The following is an 18,111-nucleotide window of genomic DNA, read 5'->3' on the forward strand; positions in this document are numbered from 1 at the left end:
ATACCTTCCCAGATTGATGTATATTCAGGTGTACCCTGAGGCCACGCCAATTTTTTGGGTTCTGTTTGGTGGCGTTTAGGTTGAAGACAGGACCAGACTTTCCTACTTCCAAGAAATATTTCCCTTCTATATCTCATTCAAGGCATACAGCACACTCTGTATATGCCACTCTGTATATGGCTGTATGGAGAAAGAACTGTTGTAATGATCCTGCACCAGGTGGTCGCTTTATCTTCTCCTATGCTTTCCAGTGAGACACATGCTGGCACGCACACATGTAGAGTGCTGAGTGACTCAATTGTAAAATCCCCCAAACAGTGCATGTTTTCCAGGTCTCCTCACAGAATCACAAGGGGAAAAATTAGCTCCACCAGTGGATCTTTTTAAATGTGTAAGCGAGTAATGAATACACCTGTGCACCTGCTAGGTGACCTACAAAACGTGACCTGTGTGGTCCTGAGGACCGAGTTTGAGAACCACTGCTATATACTAAACCGATAACGGCTGATGTTACACTGGTTCTATGAGTGCTAGTAACTCCTTATGGTGTTCCCTTGTTTAAAAGTGAAATAAATTGATAAACTGTTCATATTTCGATGCACCGTATACATTTGTATAAGTACCAACAACACCATGATCCCTTATGTGAAGTTCCTATATGAGTTGTCCCTAATATAAGAACTTTACAAAAGGGCTCAAGGTGTTGTATGGTACTTATACAAATATATACTGTACATCTACATTTGAAAATTGTATAAGTTATCACTAGAATAAGTTTAACTGCTAGAGTATTTCTTGGCCTTGCACTTACTGCATTAATTTATGTATATAACAATAGTGCACTCTTTATCTGATTCCCCCAGACATTGATAACAATGTTATCTGGCTTCCTAGTCAAGCTGAGCTGCACAACTTTCAGGTGGGTCCCTCTGCCATGTTACAGGACAGCTCCTACTGCCTAGGGATGGTTTTGCCACCAATGGCGGAGATCCAATGGTTCACTGCCATCAATGGCACAGAGCCTAGCATTGTTTTTTTTTTCCTTTATGTGCCAGGACACATAGCTTAGCTGGTATGCAGTCGGGAAGCCGGCAAACCTAACCCTGACAGTCGGCTTCCCGACTGTCATATCCCGGCAAGGGTCTAAAGACAGATGTCAATGTGCCAACGCCTGTCATTAGACATACGCCGGGAGCCCGATGCCCAGCATCCCGATCGAAGGGATGCCGAGCGCGGATAGCCGCGGGGGGTTAGGTTTAGGGTTCCCGGGGGGGGACTTAGGGTTAGGCACCCCCCCGGGAGGTTAGGCTAGGGGAAGGGGAGTTAGTGTTAGGCACCCCCCTGGGGGACTTAGGTTTAGGCAGCGGGGAAGGGGGGCGCTGGCTTTCATTTCAACCATATCCCATTCCTGCAGTATGTCCAGTGGGGCTGGTGTGCGCCTTTGAGCAGATGCATGGCGAACGGGGTGGGGTATTGTTGATGCATGAGGATGGATCCCTGGTTACGAAATACCAGTTTTGTCATGTTTTGAAGCGTTGTTTGGCATTTTCAGGGCTCGAGCCGGGTGAGTTCGGTACTCACTCATTTAGAATAGGAGCTGCTACATCTGTGGCTTCTGCTGGCTTATCCAATAGGGATATCGAACTCCTTGGTCGGTGGCGTTTTGCTACCTTCCGATTATATGTTCCTCCGGGTTTAGCTATTCTGCTCCAATGTAGCTAACCGGAGGCCTAACCACTCGTTGACCTACTGCGGGAGTCTATAAGGAATATTTTCTTTTTCCCCGGGGCCCAATTGGCTTCTGAATTATATGATATGGCGTGATGGTTAGTTTACTCTGGTTTTTTTTATGTTTTTTGCCTCAAGTCTGGTCAGCTACATTGTTCCCCTCCCCCTTCCCCCTTCTTGTTACATTTCTATGTCTTGTCGATATGGTGTGTCTGTGGTTCGCTACTTTGTGGTTTTTCTTTCCGTGTTATAAAGTGCTGCATCTGGGTGGGAATGATTTAGGTCAGCGCACTGTGTTGGATTTGTGCTCTATTGTCATTAGATCCATTTGATAGCAGAATGCCTTCCTGCAAGTTGTTGTGGTCCTTCATTGTCCATAGGAGTGTTTGGAGGTATACTGTTTCTGGTGCACGGTTGGATGTGGCTAGGAGGAAGGTCAATACTGCAGCGGTGAGGTACATGTTGGAGAATGGTGGTGTTGTAGTGGAACATGTGTTTATTCAATTCTGGGATGCACATTTGTATCATGGAGATGGCATGCATTTTAGTCCTGTGGGTTTGGCTATTTTTTCTGAGAGAAATTTTTCTGCTGGTTGAGTTGTTTCTGGTTACAGGGTTAAGTTATGGTGGCGGCGCATCAGTTTAGGCCTCGCTTGGCGGAAAAGAACGGCACTTTGAGTTACTTTATGTTATAGTTAGACTTAGTGGGTACGCTCTACTTGAAGTGGAGTAAGGCAACAGCCAATTGTCCTGGATGGGAAATGGCTATACCACCTGGACCGGTGGTTGAAGGTAAAGGAGAGTTGATGACCAATGCTTGGCTTGTGTGTGTGTTTGATTGAGCTGTTTGGTTGTTATAGTCCTGTGCGTTCTTTTTGTGCCATCACCATTATTAGTATTAACTTATAGTCTAAAATTTAATGACTTTTCAAAAATAAATTGACAACATTTTTTAAATGCCAACACTGTTGTCTGTGTCTTTATTTTTAGAAGTTAAGTTACATTGTATTTAAGAAGGTTATTATATGGTAACAAGATAATACACATTAGTGAGTTTAGATCTTTGGACATTATAAGCACATTTATAGTCGCATGCTGCATCAATTTACAGGCTCTATATCCACAGCCTGAACCTATATTGGTAAAGCTGTTTTTTCATTAGGTACTTTATGACTCAGGAAGGATCAGATCATGAGACTTTCATGGGACTTTTTATATGTATTCATTACTGGTGTATATTATATGCATACTTGCCAACTCTCCCTGATTGTCAGAGAGACTCCCTGAAATTGTAGCAATCTCCCTGACTCCCTGAATAGTCTAGCAATCTCCCTGATTGTACCTTACACCCATTATGAAGCTGTTATATAAAAGAAAAAACAGAGATATTTACATTCAAATGGGATGATTAGTATCATTTACCTGCATTGGTCACAATGATCCCTATGGCTACATGCATTTTCTGAAAAGTATCAATGTGTTTTCATCAACAAGTAGATCTTACTAACTGCTTTGGGGCTCGTTTACATTTAGATGTAAGTCAGTATTATGACACACCTCTCAGATGTAGCAGGACACGTCCACTCTAACGCGCGCACATAGGTGGAGCTTTCACAATCTCCCTGAAATACTTTTTCAAAAGTAGGCAAGTATGATTATATGTATTTATGCTGTCTAATTTTTAAATCTTTATTTTCGTTATGAATGGAATATAATGCCGGTCAGGCTTTTTTTAATCACTAATTTATTATTTGTCATATGAAATATAAATTATCATCTATACTGAGATGGAGAATCTTGCTATTTACAGTACATGTATTCTGAGCTCGATATATTTAATACTATAATCTGGTTAAATAAATATTTACTGTTTTTAAATAATATTGTTGTGGCTGACCTTTTACGGATCCATACTCTGTCTACCCCATGTTGTCCCCCAACCCCTTTTTTTCTCCCAAGAGATAGAAGTAAGCGCTGTGAACTTTCACCTTCATATTTACCAATAATCTAGGAGAGGTAACTAGGCAATTCGAAGCTGCAACCTATTTCTTTAATAATCATTGGAATTTGCGTATATTGACAACACAAAACTCTCCATGTCTGCGGCTGCCTGCCAGTACGCTGGTGACCTGCAACAAATTCACCTGCTGATGGCACAGAAGATGCTGGATGAACACAGGGGGGTGAAAGGTTATAAGGGGCATTACTGTGTGTGACATAATGTGTAAGGTGCATTAGTGTGGCATAATATACTGTGTGAATGAGCTCTGTGTGGCATAGCGTGAATGGTCTCTGTGTGGTGTAAGAGAAACCGAAAGATTGCATAAGAAAAGAGGTGTTTTAAACCTCTAGGATGGGGGCAGGCATGTATGCAAATTACTTGTGGGAGTTAGCCTATGGCAAGCAGGGGCGGGTTTGTAACAGGAACATTATATAGTGGGATAAAAGTGTGGGCCAAAGCCTCTTTGTTCCAGATTCCTCCAGGACAGGGAAGTGCATTTTGTCAGTTGTCACTTTCCTTAATAAAACTCTTAGTGCTTCTCCTTCTTCTCCTTCTTCTCTCCTCCTTTTCCTTATTGTATTTAGTCTCTTTTCATTTACTTCATATCATTGCTTTTACTTTTCCTTTCTGTCCTCAATCACTGTCTTTTCTGATTTCTTGTTCTGCTGGGGGTGGGTGTAGCTATGTCCTGCCTAGTAATGAGCCTCCCCAGACCCTGGTCCCTGGCTCCACAGTGCCCCCATGTTATTAGGGGCTGCAGGTGTGGTTCCCCTATTGATAGTTCTATCCCCCCTCAGGCTGCTGCAGCAGCTTTGTGGAAGGTGTGCCAGTGCGGGGGAGGGGTGCTTCCCTTCAGTCCTTAATGCCCCTGGTCAATATCATCTTTGTGGCTGCAGTGGCCAGCACCATAGGCAAATGCAGGAGGGGTTTATGTGCCTTGCCTGAACCCCCCCTCAGCACACACCATGATGACTACAATAGAAATAGCATATAATACTAAAGTTGCATGTTTTTTAGGATCCCCTCAGTGTCACAAATGAAATAACTAGCACTACAGTCCCTGTTGATCTTTTAAATGTGTCAGCCAGTAGAAAAAGTTAAAAGCCAGTAATGAATATTGTTGTGCACCAACTAGATCTGGAAAACATGCACTGTACGGGGTGCACTGATATGGATCACCTATTGGATCAATTATTAATACTGGATAATACACCATCCAGTACATAAGGGGACCAATCTGTGCATCTATGTCCAGGACAGTGCATGGTTTCTTTTTCTGCCCTCTCCCAGATTCCCCAACTTGCTCATATGATCTGTAAAGGAGCCTGCACATGAAATAAAAAGATTCAGCTCAGATAGGATGGCTCTACTTCTACATATAATTGCTTACTGTGTCTGCTGGTCCTGTATATGCCAGAATTATATCATTCAGTACATTCGTATGATGTATTTTATAGATGGTCTAAGTGCTGATTATGCCCTATTAATGGTAGAAAACAGTTGCAGCAAACAGTGTCAGTATTATGCTGGGCATTGAGGTATCATTGGGGGAATAGAATGCTTTATTGATGCGTTATCTGACAGTAAGGGGTAATGGCTTTGACACTGCTTTATTTATGTATGGCACCTTAGATCTAGCTTTTATCTCCTTTGAATCATATTATCAGTCAATAGAGGAGATTGTATTATATACTGTATTCTGAGCATTTAACTTACAAAATAGACAGAATACATGTGCTACAGTGAATTTCTACAGGGTGCACAGCTTATTATTGCAATCACTGCCCCAAGCAGCTATCACCGGGAAGCTCCATTCTCAGCTATGCTCCTACTTCGACAAATATACATTGCTGGAGGTCACGCAGCCTTCGCGTCCTGCCTATGAGGGGTACAACGCGAGCAAAGCAGCTAGTTCAGTTCGTCAGGGCTAACAGCAGGCGTCTGGGGAAAATGCTTCGCCTTTAATAATTCCACCTGTACGCAGGGACGAAAATGTCATTTTCGTCACCTCTGCTTGCGATGTGGTGGCAATCACCCAGTTGCCAAGTGTTTCAAGGGGGGTGCCCAGCAGCAGCCTGCACAGCCAGCAAAAGGCACAAGTGCTAAGTAAAGTTCCATCCCCTGTCCGTGTCACAGCTATAGCAAAATGGTTGAGTTGGTACCCGGTTCTGCAGGACGCAGAATTTTCGTTAAAAGGCTTCAGTTTTGGTTTTCGTTTACCTATTTGCAGGGATGTCGACACATATTCGCCTAGAAATTTGAAGTCTGCCTTTGAATTGCCTCACATTCTTAGGGAAAAAGTGGCTGGCGAGGTTAGCGTCAGGCGCATTGCAGGGCCTTTTGCAGAACCCCCATTAGGGATCTTGTGAATTCCCCGGTGGGAGTGGTTCCCAAGAAAATTCCAGGAAAATACAGGCTCATGCAACATCTGTCTTATCCGCCAGGCTCGTCAGTAAATTTTGCCATACCAGTTGAGGTTTCCTCGGTGGTGTACCAGTCTTTTGACGATGCTTTGGATGTCATTAGGTGTTATGGTCCGGGCGCACTGATGGCTAAGATAGATGTTGAGTCAGCTTTTCGTCTACTTCCTTTGCACCCAGAGTCATTCCAGTTTATGGGTTTTTAGCTTGGACAACGGATATTGCATAGACAAATGCTTGCCTATGGGGTGTTCTGTGTCCTGTGCGTTTTTCGAGCATTTTAGCACCTTCCTACACTGGTGCGCGGAATTTATTTATTTAATTTTTGCGGTAGTCATGGAATAGCCCACTATCTCGATGACTTTCTGTGTGTCGGCCCTTCCGGTTCAGGCAGATGCAGTTATCTTTTGTTTTCTTTACGAGCGCTGTTTTTTCATTTGGAGTTCCCGTTGCTGCGGACAAAACGGAGGGCCCTTCCCCTTGTCATTCCTGGGTATCGAGATCTGTACCTCAGCGGGTTCTTGTCGCATTCCTCTCGATAAGCCTGTCAAGTTGCGTAATGCCATAGCGGAATGCACGGCTTCCAGTAGAATTACCCTGCGGCAGGCGCAATCCCTCCTGGGCCTGTAAAGTAATTCCAATGGGCAGAGCTTTTTCACGTAAATTGGAAAGGGCCACGGCTGGTGTCACTAACCGAGACATTTGCTACGTTTATCCTCAGAGATTAAGCAGGACCTCTCTGTCTGGGTCTCGTTTCTTCGGGATTTTAATGGCGTTCGGTTGTGGATGTCTCCAGCCGCTGACAATTTGCAGCTGCAGCTGTTCACCGACGCAGCAGGCACCACAGGGTTCGGATGTTACCTTGATGGCTCCTGGTGCGTTGGCCGTTGGCTGGAAGAATGGGTGGGAAAGGGTTTGACTAAGGACTTACTCCTTCTCAAACTCTTTCCCATAATGGTTTCCTTGGAAATCTGGGGGGAATGGTTACGCAATCGCAGCATCATTATCAGGTGTGACAACCTGGGCGTGGTCCATGCGATGCAATCAGCAACATGCGGCTTCCCTGCTGGTTTTGCGCTTGCTAGCGCAGCTGTGCTCACATGTTTGCGCTGTAACATCATGTTTAAGGCAAGACACGTTCCTGGGGTGGAGAATGAGATAGACGATGCATTATCACGTTTCCAGTGGGCTAGGTCCCGATCTGTGGCCCCTGGTGCTGACGTTGTGCTTTGCCCCTCTTATGTTTGGCAGGTGATCGAGCCGGCATGGAGGGCTTAGCAGAACAGTCTTTAGCCCCCTCCACGTTGCGAGCATATCGGCAGGCATGGAATGAATGGGAAGATTATTCCCGTAGCAGCAAACAGGCAGATAAGAGTCAGCATCGTTCGATGCTTTCTTTTATTTGGAGTCTCCATTTGGCTGGCAGATCCAGGGCTTCTGTTGCGCGCTCTTTGGGGGGCATTGCATTTTATTGTAAATTGAAGGGCCAACCTGACTTTACTAAAAGTTTTCTGATTGTGAAGGCTTTAAAGGGTTGGGCACGGGTCTCCCGGCCAGTAGCTGACCTTAGGAGACCTGTGGACGCTCATCTGCTTCCGGCAGTATTAGGGGCGGTTCTCGGAGTGGCTCTTACTGCGTATGAGGCGGTCCTGATTCAAGTGGTGTTTTCAGAGGCTTTTCACGGCACCTTGAGGGTATCGGAGCTGGTGGCATCATCCAAATGGGTTGATGCCGCCATGCTCCTCTCGGATATCCTGGTCAGTGAGAGGTCTGTTCTCTGTAGGATTCGGCGGTCAAAGACCGACCAGACTGGTAGGGGTGGGTGGATCTCGTTGGGTCCATCTAGGTACGAACAGATCTGCCCCGTGGCACTAGCTATGCGGTATGAGTTATTGCGGCCGGATGTTCCTGGTTCATGACTCATGCATATGGACAGGACTCCGCTTACCAAATACCAGTTTGGTTGGTTTTTGAAGAGGTGTGTATCAGTTTTAGGCCTCCCGCCTCAAGATTTTGGTACACACTCGTTTCTGATCGGAGCCGCAACTTCGGCGGCAGCTGCGGGTTTCTCGGCATCAGAAATTAAGGCCCTAGGACGTTGGAAATCGGATAGTTATAAAGGTTACATTCGACCTAGGCGTGAAGGCCCTTTGTTTTAAAGTCATTTCACAGTCTGTTCCGGTTACGTTTATATTTTATGCTTGCCTGGTTTTTGTCTTGTCTCATGTACTGTCCTGTCTTGTCTGTTACCCCTGTCCGTCCTACTCGGGATTAGCTACTCGCCATTGCTGGCAATGGGAGTCTTGAGGGATTTTACAATTTTTACCTGAACTGACGGATTCAATTCGGCTATTCTCAATCATTTAATTAGGCCATAGTCCATCCCTCAGCAGGTTTTTATTTTACCTCTTGCCGAGTTCACCTGTTTTTTCCCAATTCCCCCCCACCCATTCTTCCCCTTTGTGTCTTCTGTTTGTCTCAGCCACTTCAAATAGTAAAGTCGGCGACCAATAGAAAATTTTTCTTTTTGGCAGATACTCACTTATGTTCTATCAGATCCCACTAATACACCATAAAATTTTATTGTTTTATGACAATTACTAATTTTTTATTTACTGCTTTCCTCCACCTTTAGGATTGCTCTTTGACACGCAGGAAATTTGGGTTATAGGCCACTCATATATTTTCTGGGCTGCTAGGTTTGAGTTCAGATCAAGCTCCAATTTTTGAATATTCAGCTAGGGTCCGTTGCATAGGTTCCAGAGGTATGAGATGGCATTCCTTTTGTCCTAAACTGTTAGAGTATGCAAGGCTTTTTGGTAGGCCACGTATTTTGGTGGCTTATTTAGGAGGCAACGACTTAGGGCAGAGGTCCACTGTAGAATTACGAGTTGATATTGTCAACGATTTGGCGAGGGTGCTATCGGCCTGGCCCTTGTGTAAATTAATTTGGTCTTGCATTGTACCTCGACAGGTCTGGCGTGGGGTTAGGAGTTTTCCTGCTACTGACGAAGCTAGGAAGAAACTTAATTTCGCAGTTGCCAAATTTGTGATGGCCAATTATGGCCGTTTCATTTACCATAAGAACATTCAATTTCGATTTAGTTATATGTATAGACCTGATGGAGTTCATTTAACAGAGGAGGGTTGGTCATTGTTTATTGGGGATCTTTTTGAGGAGTTGGCGTTATTGGGGTAGTACTTGGTATGGTGGCGGTGCAGCGGTTCTATAAGCAGAACCTTGCTGTGGCGGGAAAGAACGGCAGGTCGCCAGTCCGGGTGCAATTATGATTTAAGGGCGCTCCCTTCGTTGACTGGTAGTTGGCTGTACCAACCTAACGGGGGGCAGTATCACCACCTAAACGGGTGGGAAGTCAAGATGGGGGTGAGCGTTACCTTTTGTTGATGATATGAGTTACATGGTTATGTGTATGCACTCTGGGCGATCTACGCCTGCTATGCCTTTTGTTGTTTGTGTGTGGGCATAGCAGATCTGGCTGATTTCTGGCCGTCCTTTCTTTGCCACCATACATCCTTAAATAAATAATAATTATTGTTGCTCCAATAAATCGCCATCAAGTTATCTGCCAAATCCACGTCTCAGTGTCTTTATTTTATGTTAGTATGATAAGTGGTTTGCACACATGACAACACCTCATCCGATAGAAGGTTTATGTGACTAAGGAACACTACTGTGCAATGTAATGTGACAAAGGGGCACTACTGTATGGCATCATTTAAATTGGAGCTACTATTGAGTGGTCGCGCCCCGTCCGTGCGAGGCCACACCTGTTTTTTTTTTCCAGCGTGTGCAAATACTTCAGTTGTATATGGCAGTTACAATACTCTTAATGTACACAGACACCAAATAGTGTAGTTACTGCTCTGCTTTAGTGTGCACATATGTGTAGTCCTCTGTGTTCAGCACCCCTGTCCTAAAAAAATCCTACAGTGATCACTATCTAATCCTCTACAACTGCTAAGCTAGGGCTTGGTCAATTGGAAAAATGCCTTCTCTTTTCTATGTGTGTGACCTAGACCAATGTAGTGCCAGCTTTACCTAACAGAACCAACCAAATACCAAATGTTTGACTATGGCACATGTTTGAATCCCCTGCAGGATGGACCCTGTTCAGTGTTATTTTAAAGCAGATAATGATGTACACTTGTATGTTGTTCTAATATTAATTATATTTGTAAGAGCATATAGTAAGGGGAGGAGTATATGCCATGAGCCAGGTGCTGACACAAGGTGGGTCTGTTTGGTTTAAATGCCAGGGCCTATTTTTAGTCCCAGTCCGGTCCTGGAAAGCCCCATAGAAAATGTTTGTAAGTGCCCTTATGTACCACCCAATGTTGAGAAATGTATATAACACTTGTAACTTTGACAAAGAAGATGGGCCCCCCTCAGCTCTGGGCCCCAGAGCAGCTGTGCCCCTTGCACCTATGGTAGTTATGCCCAAGCTGTCACCTATAAATATTTAAATGACAGTCCTAAAATTGTATATTGGTTCTTCTGGAACTTATCTTCCGGTCCACACAGATTCTGGTTCAGCCTCTACTGGTTTCCTATAAAGATCCTCTGTCACATGTTGTTCCAGCTACCAGTCTAATCCTAATATCCCATTTTATGTTCTGTTCAATAGAAATGCTTATTTTTGTTTTTGCATTGACACTTATGAATATTTATTTAATTTTGGTGAGCACTTGTGTATATACAGAGTGTGTATTATATATATATATATATATATATACATACATACATACATACATACATACGCACGCACACACACTTATTTGTATTTTGCAGCAGGAACTCCGCTCCAGAACCTCTCATTAATTATGCCGTAATGTCCTCGTCCAAAATGTATTTTCAGTAAGATAAACTTTATTTTAAAGTCTCCTTTGAGTGCCTTCCTTTCTGAATGCTAATATAGATATATATATATATATATATATATATATTATATATAATTTATTTTGTTTTTCTACAGCTCCACCCACAGTTCCTGAACCTATTTTTCCAGAAAAATAAATCTATATCTATACACAATTAGGGTCCATATACATTTGGACGCTGACACAATTTTTGTTATTTTAGCTGATTACCAAAAAGTAGTCAAGTTACAGTTGCATAATGAGTGTGGTTTTATTTTCTTATTTTTTTGATTAATGCAGCAAACCCGTGGTGTGTTTGATAACATCAATGTCCCGGGCACTGTGCATGTTCTGATGGTCCCGCTCTTGAGCACGAGTTTCAGCTGCATCTTGATTCATCTGCCGCGCTAAGGGATCTTGTGGAGGACACATACATGGTTACTATCCACCTCAAATGCAGCTGGTTGTTTCTTTGGGACAGGGACTATGGGAGGGGGGGGGGCAATTTATGCTGTGAACCTGTGGTGCGGCTCATAACAGCACTGTCCTGGGCACTGTGCGCGTTGTCCTTATGGTCGGGCTCTGGGGAACAAGTGTCTTTTTTTGTTTCCTCTGCTGCCCTCAGTGGTCTTGGAGGGGACACAGACACGGTTCCTTTCCACCCAGGTCTTGATGTTCTTGGCCTTGCTCCCATAGATCAGTGTGCTGCGAGAGTCTTCATACGCACTGTCCGCAGGGCTGATGTGTGCGATCATGACAGTTCTGGTGTTGCCTCTCAGTGTGCCCTTTAACAGCCAGGTCAACTTGCTGTCACGATAGTTGATATGGCTGCCTGGTTTCTCAATTAGCGCCATGATGCAATTTCTGAGGGTGAGAAGGGAGCAGTTGATGTAGCCACCTTCTTTCATGGTCTGGCCCCTGTTCTTAGTCTAGCTTGCTCATACTGATTCTGCCAGGTCTACCATGTACAGCCTGCCTGTGCACACTGCATCATTGCACATCTGCTTTACGGTGACCTGTAACACAGCATGGAAGCGGGATGAATTCTTATTGGTGGCTGTGGCTGCTTGAGATCGCCACTTATTTCCCTTCTTCAGCAAAGCCATGGCCTCTTCAGGACTGCTAGGGGAGAAGTCAGCAATCCCTTCTATTTTGGTATTGCCATAGGGATCCTCTCTAAGGGCCAAAGACCCAGAGGACCGTTTTAGCAGATCCCTTACCGTTTCATTGTAGATCTCAGCATAAGACAATGACACAGCAAAGTTCTCTGTCCTTCCAGTCTCCTCAATGGCCTTGAATATGTCCTTCAGGGTGCGAAATATTACTCCGGGCTCACGATCCTTACCCATCATAGTAAATGTCTTCCCTGTGCTTGTTGGACCATAGGCAAATATGGCAGCATTGTTGCCGGAAATCATATCACCCACTAAGTTCTTCAGTGAGGAATGATGCACATGCTCCTGGGTAGCTGCTTCATTGAACACTTCGTTAAACATAAATGTTCTTTCTCTTGTCCTGTTTGAGCGCAGGACGTCATAAGGATCCTCGCCAGGGTCCTGCAATAGCACTGTCTGCTGTCCGAGCTGGTGTGTTATGCATCGGGCGCTGTTCTAAATCTCTGTCCAATTAAATGGATGTATGCGCAGAGCGACAGTCATCTGATGTTCTGTAACGTGGTTATTTTTCTTCTTCTTCATCTTATCTCCAGATCCTTAGCTCAGAAAAGGGGGGGATCCGTATCTGTGTTGGCACTAGTCTAGCAGTATCAGATATAACCAGGGCGAGACTGGGACTAAAAATAGGCCCTGGCATTTATAGAAAACACAGGCCCACCTTGGCGTCAGCATCTGGCTCCTGGCATAGACTCCTCCCCTTACTATTTCTGACTCCTCCCACTTGCTCTTACAAATATAATTAATATTCGAACAACATACAAGTGTACATCATTCTCTGTATTAAAATACACACAACAGAGCTCATCCTGCAGGGGATTCAAACATGTGCCATAGTTACACATTTGGTATTTGGATGGTTCTGTTTGGTAAAGCTCATTGGTGTAGGTCACACTCAAAGAAAAGGGAAGGCATTTCCCCGCCTGACAAAGTCCTAGCTTAGTAGTTGTAGAGGATTAAACAGCGTTCACTGTAGGAATTTTTAGGGCAGGTGTGCTGAAGACAGAGGACGACACACCTGTACACACCAAAGAAAAGACATAACTACACATTTGCCCTGTTTACATAAAGAGCATTGGTGCCCCCCGCCACACCCGAAGGAAGGGAAAAGTGCGCCGTAAGCGCGCTTCGAATAAAAAGGGTGTAGTCTTGCTGGGAAAGGGCGTGACCACACAATAGTACCTTTAATTCAAATTATGCCACACAGTATTTCCCCTCAGTCACATTACACTGCACAGTAGCGTCCATTAGTCATATTGCACCACACAGTAGTGTCCCTTACACATTATGCCACACACCATAATGGCCATTACACACATAGGCAAAATTAGACATTTGGTAATGGATGGTCCCAGCAGGGCTGCCAAGACACTCAGCAGGCCCAGGTATGGTGGGAAGGCATGACTACATGGTAGGGCATGGTAACACCCTCTCATTTATAGCAAGATTATAGTGTGAGATGCTGTGAAGCAGAGGTGTGAGTTGAGTTGTGTGTGTGGTTGCTGCATATTGGAGACATTGGTTACACATCTCCTGTAGTCCCATGCCCCTAAAGAGACTTAAGGGGTCTATTTACTAAGCTGTGTTAGGAGATAAAGTAAACGGTGATAAATTACCAGCCAATCAGCTCCTAACTGCCATGTCACAGGCTGTGTTTGAAAAACGGCAGTTAGGAGCTGATTGGCTGGTACCTTATCACCGTTCACTTTATCTCTTAACACAGCTTAGTAAATAGACCACTTTAGTACTTTGTACCCATCCTCCTGGGTCCCAGTTCCAATCCATCACAAGAACTTTTGTTACCTGGACAGTTTGCCACCCTGTCTTATGACCATTACGTAGGTAAAGTTTTCTAGCTTCAACTGTAGTCTCTGCGAAGTGTTATGCTGGGCATAAACTATACAATTATCGGGGCGATCCACCCAATACCAGCAGATCGTCCTGATAATTGCACTGTATGGGCTGGCGATCGAGGGTAAAATATCGATTGGTCGGGCATGGGCCCCTGTCATTATCGGCGCTGCTATCTAGATAGTAGCGCCGATAGGCAGGGCTATGTATGAACGGTCAGTTCGCCTGACCGTTCCGCCCGCTGCAGATATCGCTATCGACAGCTGCAGCCTGGCGATGCCATATTCCTATAGCAGGGACAGCACTGTCCTTGCTGCATGGGCTGCCGGCTCCAGGGCTGCACGCGGGATCCAGGGCTGCACGTGGGATCTCGCGCATGCTTAGTGGAGCCGGCCGGGACTGAGACACAACGCATTATCGCTAGGTGGATGTGCTGTAGTCTCACCATGGTAAAGAGGCGAAGCAGGAAGCGTTATAGCAACACGATAAGTGCCGCTATAATACATCTCTCCACCGTTCCATACCACAGACACGCTCCACACGATACATAGATCCACCAATTATACAGTGCCTTGCAAAAGTATTCACCCCCCTTTGCATTTTTCATGTTTTGTTGCCTCACAACCTGGAATTAAAATGTATTGTTTGAAGGTGGGCATCATTTCATTCACAGAACATGCCTACAACTGTGAAGTTGTGTTTTTTTTAATATTGTGAATCAAACAACATTTAGGACAACATAACAGAAAGCTTCAGCATGCATAACTATTCACCCCCCTAAAGTCAGTACTTTGTCGAGCCACCTTTTGCGGCAATTACAGCTGCAAGGCGCTTTGGTTAAGTCTCTATGAGCTTGCCACATCTTGCCCCTGGGATTTTTGCCCATTCCTCAAGGCAAAACTGCTCCAGCTCCTTCATGTTGGATGGTTTCCGCTTGGAACAGCAAACTTCACGCCTGACCACAGATTCTCAATTGGATTGAGATCTGGGCTTTGACTAGTCCATTCCAACACATTTAAATGTTTCCCCTTAAACCACTCGAGTGTTGCTTTAGCAGTATGCTTCGGGTCATTGTCCTGCTGGAAGGTGAACCTATGTCCAATTCTCAAATCACAGGCAGACTAAAACAAGTTTTACTCAAGAATATCCCTCTATTTAGCACCATTCATCTTTCCCTCAACTCGAATCAGTTTCCCAGTCCATGCTGCTGAAAAACATCCTCACAACATGATGCTGCCACCACCATGTTTCACTGTGGGGATGGTGTTCTTGGGGTGATGGGATGTGTTTGGGTTTGCTCCAGACAGAGTTTTCCTTGGTGGCTGAAAAGTTCAATTTTAGTCTCATCTGACCAGAGCACCTTCCTCCATACATTTGGGGAGCCGTCCATATGCCTTTGGCAAACTCAAATCGTGTCTTCTTATTTTTATCACTAAGTAATGGCTTTTTTTCTGGCCACTCTTCCATAAAGCCCAGCTCTATAGAGTGTACAGCTTATTGTGGTCACATGCACAGATACACCAGTCTCTGCTGTGGAACTCTACAGCTCCTTCAGGGTTACCTTTGGTCTCTGTGCTGCCTCTCTGATTAATGCCCTCCTTGCCCCGTCTGTAAGTTTTGGTGGGCGGCCCTCTCTTGGCAGGTTTGTTGTGGTACCATGTTCTTTAAATTTGATGATGATGGATTTGATGGTGCTTCGGGGGATCATCAAAGATTTGGATATTTTTTTTTTTATAACCCAAGCCAGGATTGTACTTCTCCCTGACTTGTTTGGAGAGCTCCTTAGTATTCATGGTGTGATGCCTCTTGCTTAGTGGTGTTGCAGCCTCTGGGGCCTTTCAGAAAAGGTGTGTTTATACTGACAGATCATGTGATACTTAGATTTCACTAGGGGTGAACGGGTTTGGATTTCTGAAATCCGAACCCCCCCGAGCCCCCCCGATATGAAGCCGATCCGAGTCAGGCTCGACTTTTCCCGCCTGACTCGGATCTGAAATCGAGGCAAAACGTAATCATCCCGCCTTCCGGGTCTCGCGGGTTTTGCATCCTATATAAGGTACCCGCGTCGGCGCCATTTTCTCACTCGGCTGTGGACAGTGAAGAGGGAGAGTGGGAGTTAGGGCTGGCTGGGCTGTGTAGTGTAGTGTAGTGTAGTGCAGAGTAGTGTGTCCACTACTTCAAAGTCCATAGGGGCTGGCTGTGTTGTGTTGTGCTGCTGTTGTTAATAGGGGCTGTGTCCACTACTTCAAAGTCCATAGGGGCTGGCTGGACTGTGTGGTGCAGTCAGTTGTCCATAGGGGCTGTGTCCACTCCAAAGTCCTATGCAGTGTCCCAGTCCTAAAGGGGTGCTGTAGTGTTGTCCAGGGGGTGCTCCCCCCAAGTGCTAAAAAAAAAAATATTTTCTGTGTTTGTGAATTGTGTGCGCAGTAGCCGTACGTGCATCAACAAAGTAGTGCCAAGCGTGCGCCTGTGTCATAAGTAAAGGGCCGGCTGGCTTGACCGTTAAAGGGTGCTGTAACCCCCAAAGTACACTCCAGTCCAAACCGAAAAAAAAATTATTTTCTGTGTTTGTGAATTGTGTGCGCAGTAGCCGCACGTGCATCAACAAAGTAGTGCCAAGCGTGCGCCTGTGTCATAAGTAAAGGGCCGGCTGGCTTGACCGTTAAAGGGTGCTGTAACCCCCAAAGTACACTCCAAACCAAATAAAAAAATATTTTCTGTGTTTGTGAATTGTGTGCACTGTGGCTGCACATGCATCAACAACGGAGCAGCGCCAAGCGTGCGCCTGTGTCCCATAAGTAAAGAGCTGGCTGGCTCATTTCTTAAAGGGTGGTGTAACCCACAAAGTGCACTACTCTCCAGCAAAAATAAAAAAATATTTTCTGTGTTTGTGTGCGCCTTAGCCGCACGTATATATCAATATAACATAAATGGAGGACCAAACTTTCTCCGATAAAAATAAAATAGGGAAAGATCAAGAACCACTTCCTCCTAGTGCTGTTGCTGCTGCTGGGAGTTGTTCATCATCCCAGAGAGGAAGTAGGAACACCACTACTTTTACTAAACAATTGACCCTCCAACAGTCCCTAGCGATGAGGATGAAGTACGACAGCAGTCATCCTGAAGCAAAATGTATAACTGAGGCCTTGACTGCTATGTTGGTGTTAGACGTGCATCCGGTATCCGCCATTAGTGCAGTGGGATTTAGACAATTGATGGAGGTAGTGTGTCCCCGGTTCCAAATCCCATCTAGATTCCACTTGCATCCTCAAAGCAGCAGCGACAAGATTGCGTCTGTCTGTTAAAGGGTGGTGTAACCCTCAAAGTGTGCTCCACAAACAATAAAAATATTCTTCTTTTTTTTTCTGTCTTTGTGAAATGTGTGGGCTGTAGCTGCACCTGCATCCTTAAAGCAGAAGCGACAAGCGTGCGTCTGTCTGTTAAAGGATTACATCGGTGACAGCATCCAAGTAGGCATGTCAGACAGTCCGTACCTGTACTGGCAGGAAAAAGAAGCAATTTGGAGGTCCCTGTACAAACTGGCTCTATTTTACCTGAGTTGCCCCCCCTCCAGTGTGTACTCCGAAAGAGTGTTTAGTGCAGCCGGGAACCTTGTCAGCGAAAGGCGTAGGAGGTTGCTTCCACAAAATGTGGAGAAGATGATGTTCATAAAATGAATTATCAACTCTTCCAGGGAGACCAGCCTCCAGAACGTACAGAGGGACCTGTGGTTGTGGATTCCAGCGGGGAGGAATTAATACTCTGTGAGGATGAGGATGTACACAACACTGAAGAGGGTGAGGAATCGGTGGATGAGGACAACATCTTGCCTCCGTAGAGCCAGTTTGTGCAGGGACAGATTAATTGCCAGCTTGTTTTGTGGGGGCCCAAACGAACCAATCATTTCAGCCACAGTCGTGTGGCAGACCCTGGCGCTGAAATGTTTGGTTTGTTAAAGTGTGCATGTCCTGTTTATACAACATAAGGGTGGGTGGGAGGGCCCAAGGACAATTCCATCTTGCACCTCTTTTTTTTCCTTTGAATTATGTACTGTTTGGGG

At 45.1% G+C, this 18,111-nt stretch overlaps 1 protein-coding gene and 1 pseudogene across 5 annotated transcripts in view; one reads left to right on the forward strand and one right to left on the reverse strand.

Moving 5' to 3' along the window:
• Window positions 1-18,111, forward strand: part of LOC148507812 (mitochondrial ornithine transporter 1-like) — a 119,649-nt gene that overhangs the window by 14,854 nt on the left and 86,684 nt on the right. The gene's annotated exons all lie outside the window — the stretch shown is intronic.
• Window positions 11,598-12,725, reverse strand: LOC148507813 (kinesin-like protein KIF19 pseudogene; annotated as a pseudogene).

The sequence above is a fragment of the Taudactylus pleione genome, unplaced genomic scaffold (assembly GCF_031769625.1).
Source record: "Taudactylus pleione unplaced genomic scaffold, aTauple2 ptg000381l, whole genome shotgun sequence".
NCBI lineage: Eukaryota > Metazoa > Chordata > Amphibia > Anura > Myobatrachidae > Taudactylus > Taudactylus pleione.